The following is a 9,390-nucleotide window of genomic DNA, read 5'->3' on the forward strand; positions in this document are numbered from 1 at the left end:
CAAGTCCTTGTGCTAAAAAATAGGAGTTTAAAACTGACTTCTTTAAGAAGATAAGTTAAAATAACACACTCGTTCATTAATTTAACTTCACATATAGACCAGATTCAATTCATTTTGTTTATTAACAAACAAAATCTCAACTGAACTCCTACTTTTAAGGTAACCACTTTGAAAATCTTTTTCCCACGACTTTGACTACAATAAAATCAGATTTTGATTCTAAAACTTTGTTTTATAAAATAAAATCATTTTATAAATTAGTTTATTTGAAAACTAAATCCCTAGAAACTAGGAAAATAAGTTATCTTTTTTACTAATAAAAAATCGGATTTTATGTTCAAAAACTTATGTTTTATAAAATAAAATCTAATAATAAATATTAATACCAAGTCAAAACTAACTTCCTATAAATTAGGCAAACATAATGCAATGACTATTTAACATGGAAAACTGACTTCTAGTGTTGTGCAAACTCGTGTTCCTTCTATAAACGAATTCTAGACTGACTAGTAAGGAACTTACTAGTCATCAACACTAAGTTCCTTACTGACTGAAGTTCCAATGTAGTTCCTTAGGCTTGTTCCAGACAATTTCTCTTGTCCAATATACTTACATGATTCCAAGAAAAATATACTCTTATTTTTCTGCCTTCATGTTTCTCTGATGAAGCTTCTACTCCGATGCTTCTGTTCTTGTCAAAGAACTTCTCTTCTCTGGTGAAGCATTTACTCCGACACTTCTGTTCCTGCAAAGGAACTTCTCTTCACAATCATCTTCAATGATGATCTAACCTGTACTCAATCATCTTCATGCTTCATGACTTGTTCATGCACATCTCAATACACTACTAGTTGATAATCATCATTTGTTCACAATCATCAAAACCTTACAACAATCTTATTTATTTTTATTGAACTAAAATTGTTTTTACTGAATTGAAATTATTTTTATTGATTTTCTATTATATTTCTTCTTTTAAATTTACTGAATTTTATTAAACTGAAATTATTTTTACTGAATATTATTTTTTTTTAAGGTGAAGTGAACAGGAGGGTATAATAGAATAATTAAGTTGCCTCTCCTCCTTTTTCCTCCTTTCTCACTCCAAAACCCTAGCCTCCATTGTTGAATTTCGAAGGGACTTCCATCGATTTTAATCGGTGGCCTGGAAAGCCTCAATCCTTGTTTCTTTATTGTTTTTTTAGGTTTATAATAATGCTTCCTCCTTTTGGAAGGAACTTTTCTCCCTCGAAAGAAAGAGTTTCCGATCTCCCTCGAAAGACAAGGGTTTTTCGACCTCCTTCGAAAGACAAGGTTTATCTCCTCTTTTCGAGGGAGAAGTTTCTTAGTTTTGAATCCATGGTAGCAGATCTAATGGATTGTCGTGAATTGAAATTATTTCGTTGGTGAAAAAGTTATCAAGTTTTCGAATACGAACAGATGAATCTGAAGGAAAATATTTTCACGGCTACAAAGGATCGTTAGATTGTCTCTCCAACAAGGCTGTAATTTTCAACGATATAAGCGGGAGATGCTCCGCAGTGCAAGATCTACTCGACGATCGTAGTTTTTAGGAAGGAAAATTTTATTTGATTCAATATCTTATGTATTTGTTAACGTCGAATCTCTATTGTAGATGTCGTATGACTTTTAATTAATGAAATATTTTTACTATTCAGAAAAAAAAAAAAAAAAAAAGGTGAAGTGAACAGGACCTAAGGGGTATTATTTATTTTTTGGTGTAAAGAATGGCATAGAATATTGGATCGGATAGTGATCGATATAGAATTGAAGGGATTTGATCTCAAGTTTTAGGTATTAACCTAAGATTATTACCAACTAAACTAATTGACATACATTAGAAATTGTTCAATTAGCTTAGCATTAGTCATAGCTCATAATTAGTACTCATAGTTAAATCCCAAATTAAAAACTCAGTCATTAGCAAGCATTAATTTGCCATAAGTCATGGTAGATATATTCCCTTCAAAAAAAAAAAAAAAAAAAAGTCATGATGAATTGATGATTAAGAGTTTGAGGACTACTTAAGAAATCAATCTTAACTGTTGGGAAGGTGCCTAAAATGAACGTCCATCTCTATGGACCATAGTAGCCAATAACCATCAATTTATACTACCTCCGTTATATATTATTTGCAACAATTAGACTTTTTTCATCTCTATTTTATGTCAAATCGTTAAAAATAATATGTAACAGAGGTAGTATATACTTCCTCCGTTATGTTAATATTGCAACAATGAACTTTTTACACTATTCATCACTCTTGTTTGACCATATAATATGATTTATACGTTAAGCAAAATATAGTCATGTGGGATCTTGTTGGATTCGTCTCATAAAATACTTTCACAATATCAACTTTTTATAATTTTTACCCTTACACAATTATAGATATTTAGCATATAAAATGTGCATAGGGATGTCTAATTTTCTCCTTGTTGCAATATTAATATATAGAACGGAGGAAGTATATGATTTACGAGCATTTCTATATAGTCATAAGTCGTAAATCCTAAAGTTTACTGCTTATTCAATTCCCACTTTTGTTAAGTTTATCATTGGCTTAGCCATCATTTTATACTCAAAAGATGGAATAATTTAGCTGCAATCGACCATTAGGAATAACTAAGTATGGATTATTAGATTTTGGTTTTGGGGTACTGTTAAGGGATCTGGACCATAGCCAAATTTATTGTGTATTGTGTTCGCCTACCTGCTATGGAGTAGTATGGTACATTTCATCGTCATCCCTAATAAAAGGTTTATTTCATCCCTAATACATTGTCAACATTGATGACGCTGGTGCAAAGTCGTGGTTGTGCATTACCCTACACATGCTATATTCATATTTCGGTCTCCCTTACATTAGATGGTTTTAAGAGGGTGAGCCACGAATGACATCGCCTGTTAGTAAACGAATTTTGATTCTGTTTTACCAAAGAATTTCGGGATCTGAGTTGTGGGGGAGTCAGCTCGTCTGATCAAATCGAGTCTTGCAAAACAGCAAAAGTCAACTGTCTCGAGGGATGTTCATTAGAAAGTCCCTCCGACGATCAACTCAGTCAATAGTGTTTAGAGAGAAACTGTGCTGGGCCAGATTAAATCAGTTTCTCGGGATGCGTGTTGTGTATGATTATGGAATATTCATGTTATAGGGTTTAAATAAGGACATTTTGATAATTTTTGTATTTAACGAATGTGGGCCTGCAGGGGGTCCAAACAGATTCTAAATCTTTCAATTTAATAAAATCAATCAACTTACATGGTGAATTAGTATAAACGCACTTATACGCGAAGCACAAAATTTGCTAGTTTCAATTACTATATGTTGAATTAGACATCAAACTTCAAAAAGTTTATTCAATTTAAAGTAAGATTATATACATAAACTTTAATTAATTTTTTATTTAAAAGCAAAGGCACTTTATTAAATTAATCTATGTATATCTTGATCTTGATCCGACGTTGAATGAGTCATTCAATCATATATACCTACTAGTACAAATCTTTAGTTAGATGATAAGGTGGAAAATCATTGCATATTATAAATGGATCCACAAAGTTAAGTGTTATGATAATCGGACAGACTATAATTCTCATATTTTCCTTGGATATATACCATATACTTCGTACTAGTAAATCCAAAAAATAATTTATGTTGACGTCAAAATAAGGTATGCTCTTATCTTGCCACGCCAGACTCAAGTAACCAGTGAATTTGATTAGCTTTATCTTCATTGTCATTATCTGCTGACTTATTAATAATGAACGTTATGTACTTATGCTACACATACATATGGCTACATGCATCCAACAATTGTCACACGGTGGACTAAGAAACACTATGTAATATGTATACTAGCCATATAAAATGATCATTTTCACTACTAATTAAATATAAAAAACCGAGTTGTGTTAGGTCTAATGCAACGGCCCTGTATTATTGTCAGCATTTGTTGGCGTTGTATTAAGCCTAATGTAACGGTGAAATGACCTACCACAACGACAAGTTTATAGCCATTGTATTAGCTATATTTACTAATGTGATGGCCATATCTAGCTGATACAACGACCAGGTTGTTAATATTGTTAAAGGAACAACTCAATTAAAAGTTTAACTTAATGGATGAAACTTAGAATTGGTTCATAACTTTATATACCACACTACCACGCCACCTTACAGGAGAGCCCTAGCTTTGGGCTTGAATGAATGAAATGTAGATACAACATAAACCCTCTGTTTATCATGCGTGAAATATTCCACTAAGGAGGAGGGGTGGATGAGATTTGTTCTCATGATTATTATTGAAGGACCAACTGAACCAAAAGCTAAAACTAATGGTCGAAAGACTTGAAGCCCAAGATTGATTTAAATACTATACCAAATACTTCACTTGTCCTTTTATTGCCATAATATTTGTGATTTAACTTTATTCGCATAATGTCCTTAGCTTATGGTAGCTTAAGCTTATGTGGTTGAATTCCATGTATGGTTTATATATTCTATCAGTCGATTTTACGTAAAAAATAATAATCACTTGAATCTGATCTGATTGAATATGTTAAGATGTATACTTTGAGATGTATAATCTTTACTCATAAATAATTGAAAACATTAATGATTAAAGTTGTGTGTTGGTTATTACAATTATTACTATGATAAAGTATGATGGACAAAAATAAATGATTTCAAAATAGTCACAAGCAATGAATTCTAAAAGGATAAAGATGAAGAAAAACCAGGATTATTCTTCGAAAACAGGAGGAAGTAATGTCATTTTCATGTAGTTTCCAAGCTTGGAGGAAATGAAATTCAGTGGGCAAGATTTGGTTTATCGTCGTATAATATTTAGGTATTGCCTAAACAAACGACAAAAAGGTAGGGTGTTACATCTCTAGTACTCCGTATTAGGAACATAATTAAGATGTTGATTGTACTAGAGAAATTATTATCTAAAGTTAATGATAATTTTAGGATTAATTAACACATAGTGTATAAAATACATAATTAATTATGATTATATGCTATATGCCTATGTCACTACGGATTATATGTTTAATTTATGCTAATGAGGACAAAGGAAAAACAAAGTTGTAACAAATTAGTGGCTAATTCACTCCTACTATGTTCTAATTCATGATTTGATTCTACTATTTTTAATTCTAGAGTATATATTGCATAAAGTTACATTATCAAGAAGGTCAAGTGAGATGTATGACACGAATAATACTTTTGAGAGAAATAATTTTCTAAGCTCCCTTTGTAATTATTACATGAAAATTAAGCTTGTTTATGAAGAACGCAAGACATAAGTTAAGTTTCATTGTTGAGAGAAGATTTGTGTAAGAATTGAAGTATTTTTAACTTTCAAAACAGTAGATGTATTTAAGGAAGATGTTTGGCCGTTATAAAATTAACTTACACATATTCCTTTCACTTTATAAACTCATTTCCTGATGAAAGAGATGTTTAAGGGTCTGTTCAGATTTACTGAAGTGGGCTGAATTAAAATGAACTAAACTAAATTGTTTATGAGAGAAGGGAATTAGAAGATGAACTAAACTGAACTACTTGGAAATAAACTGAACTGTAATTAAGCTAGCTAAAGAGAACAAGCTTTGAGTAAAAACGTAAGATGATGACACATAAAAAGAGATTAATCATAAATATTCTTCTTGTAAATATGTTGGTCACACTACAAGAAAAATCACTTTTCGTAGCGATTATTTCGTAGCGATTGTTCATTCGCTACAATATGCAAGTATGTTTGTGAAATAATTAAGGATTTCGTATCATTTTTACAATCGCCATGGTTTTTCCATATAAAATCTATATGGAAAGCATAATAATACATATCCACACTATTTTTACACATTTATATAATTTTGAGAAATCGTATCATTTACAATCGCCAATAAATCCTAAAAATCGATACGAAAAGCCTTTTCAACACTAGATATATAAATATTGTTTGACAAAGCATACATAAAATATGTCATAGCTTATTGGTGAAACATTTAATATAAGAGTTTGAGGTTGCATGTTCGAATCTTGTAAAGATCATACGCATGTTTTTTTCATTTTTTGAAGAAAATGAGTTGAACATTTATAGTGATTGTAATCGCTACAATAATCACCACGATTGGATGTAGTTTTTCGTATTGATTATTGAGGCCAACCCCAGCGATATTGAAAACCACTACTAAAGGCTAAGGCAACGGGGGATATTGTATCGAATGACCATTCGTTGGGAAAGCTTTTTGTTGCAATTACAATCGATACTAAAGGTTAAAATAATCGCAACGAAAAGGTTATTTTCTTGTAGTGTCAAGCTCAAGCATTCAACTATACAATTAATATAAATCAGGTAACTCAGAAGGTGAAACACCTACTAAAGACAAAAAACATGTAATACGAAGTTTTATACACTGATAAACAAACTTTAAAATACATTGATAAATTTTGAAATAAAAATATATTGGAAAGATAAATTTACATTGGATTGTTAAAAAATAGAGAGATAAAGTATTAAAAATACATGAAAAAACAAAATTTTATATGGAGAAGCTAATTTTGCACAAATATTGTTGTAAATTGGTGGGTATTTTAATACAAATGAGTCGATCAGTTTGAAACTAAAATTAGGCCAAAAGAGTCGAAGTTTTGGGGACGGAGAAAGTAGATCATTTGATAAAATTGCTTTCTGTTATAAAATTAAAGAGAAAGAGGAGAAATTAGGGAGAATAGATCAGTCTATATTATTCCATAGAGAGGAGATATATATATACATACAATATAACTAGGGTTTGCTTAGATAACAATATACCCTAGTTCTAGAACATTCCGAAATGATAAAGGAGGATAATGGATATCCATACAATATTTCATAACACTCCCCCTTGGATGTCCATTATCGAATATTGTGCCTCGTTAAAACCTTATTAGGAAAAACCCTGTGGGATAAAAACCTAATGAAGGAAAAAGAGTACAACATTTTTCGTAATACGCTCGAGATACTGCCTCATTAAAAACCTTACCAGGAAAACCCAATGTGGGACAAAACCATGGTCAAGGGAAAAAGAGTGCAGCCGTATTTTCTCCCCCTGATGAATACATTATTTGAGATCTTCTAGTGTCACAGCAATGAATCCAATATGTTGGATATCTTTTAATAAGTTGGTAAAATATCACTTGTTGATCTTTGATCCTCTTAAATTGAAATTGCATCTTCAAGTCTTCACGCTAGCATGTGAAGTGTCTTCATTTCACCATACATGTGTTTATCTCTAATATCAATATTTCAAATCTCTGTTTAATAGTTGATTCAAAGGATAAAGTTATACGGTTATGACTTCTTCTGGAAGTCGTTGATAATAAGTATTGATGATCATTATTTGATCAAACATTCATTAATACGAGTAATAATTTGATGACAAAACTTAGCTTGATATTATTAATATCATTCTTCTCATATGAATTATAATATAACACACGCTTATTATGAATTATATACGCTAATTATGGTTCTTCTGGACCATAAGAAAACATTGTCACGCATAAATGATCCATTGATATTCTTTAGACGTTTCATAATCGACACGATAGCTCTCTTGCAAATACAAATAGTTAATTTCATTAACTCTCATATGCTCAAACTTCAGGTTGAGATGTTAATAATGTTGTCACATACATAGATTTTCAAGAGTTTGATAATAATTGCAAATTCAAGATATAAACTTTGTAGGACTGGATATTACAATAGGTCGTATATAAATTCTTCAGGAACTCTTCTTAATTCATATTGTGCAATTAAATCGGTATCATCAATAATTTCATCACAATTATAAGCACATTGGAATATTAATCTCTTTCTAATTTTTTTTTCATCAAAGTTGTAAACATACCTTACTATACTTTGAATGAACATTTACATACACCACGGTTATTGTATGAAATTAATGCATGCAATATGAGATATAGAAAATATGATAACATATTAACAAATATACAATAAAATAATGCATCTAACAACTTCCTATATATGTAATAGATATCTATTAACTTATGACTCACACATGCACATGAAAATAAGACTCAAAATGATGCAAGACACTGTACAGTGTGGATTTAAAAATCCATATTTCATTGGATTTCGGGTCCATGATAAACTTATGATCATTATCATTATGTCGACATCAAAATGTACATATATTTCAGATCCCTTACTCATTAGTTCATTCCATTATGCATATGCATATTATTCATCGGTTCTATTATGTACCGGTATTAAAAAAAAATTCCTTTAACTTACATTCCGCATGCTATTTTACTATGATATCTGAATACATTTCTCATTGGTACCATCATAACTTTTCTTACATTATAGGCCCTCTATTATAATAATTCAGATATCTATACCACTTTTAGGGTATTCCATACACTATGGTATTTATATACTATTACACTATTAGTGTCAACTGCACTATCTTGCCAAATATCATATCTATTAAACAAATCTTTATTTTGGAACCGGTCATATACAACCTACACTTCGGGTGTAGTGATTCAAGTACAATTAGCAAGATTTTATCTCAATGTATAAACATAATTAATATGACCAAAATGTATCTTCAACGCTATGCAACATGAGTCATAATTGAATACAAATCAAATCATAAATGTGCAACATATCTTGATAATATATGTACAAAAGTTGGCATATATATAACTTTTCAAACTACTATTATAGGGATCATAAATATTCTTTATTTATTTATTTATTTTTTTTTTCCGATTTTTCCAACTTTTGCTATTTCTTCTCCCCCAAAGTTGGTAAAATATCTCTTTTATAAGGGCGTCTAATTCTATACCAACTTAGTATATAGATTTGCATTAAAATTCATTTCATTGGGAGGATCACAATCAAAATTTATCTCTTTTGGAGAACAATTTCGATAAAGAATCATTTATTCATTAACTTTATATTTCATGTGTATTTATTATTAAATTTTCAATAATATTTTCTCTTCTGGAGATCAATGTCAATGGGGAGGCATATGTTGTGCAGTTGTACGTTTTTCTTTCTTCTCCTATTTCATATGTGCTGACATATAATAGCCCCAATCAAAACAATTGTTATACAAGCATAGATCACTTGCTTGTAATTCTACTAGGTGGTGATCTTCTGGATCTTTAAAGCTTTAAATAATGTATTTAGTGAGCTTCTGGTTCTCTGATAGTTTACAATAATATATACGTTATTTTGGTGAACTTCTGGTCACCCATTACTCCTTTTTATAACCTATTAACTCTTGAAATTTTCATCAATACAAATTAGTATGAATCACAATCCAAATATATATAGTTCC

The sequence above is a fragment of the Chenopodium album genome, chromosome 6, assembly GCF_948465745.1.
Source record: "Chenopodium album chromosome 6, dcCheAlbu1.1, whole genome shotgun sequence".
Taxonomy (NCBI): Eukaryota; Viridiplantae; Streptophyta; class Magnoliopsida; order Caryophyllales; family Amaranthaceae; genus Chenopodium; species Chenopodium album.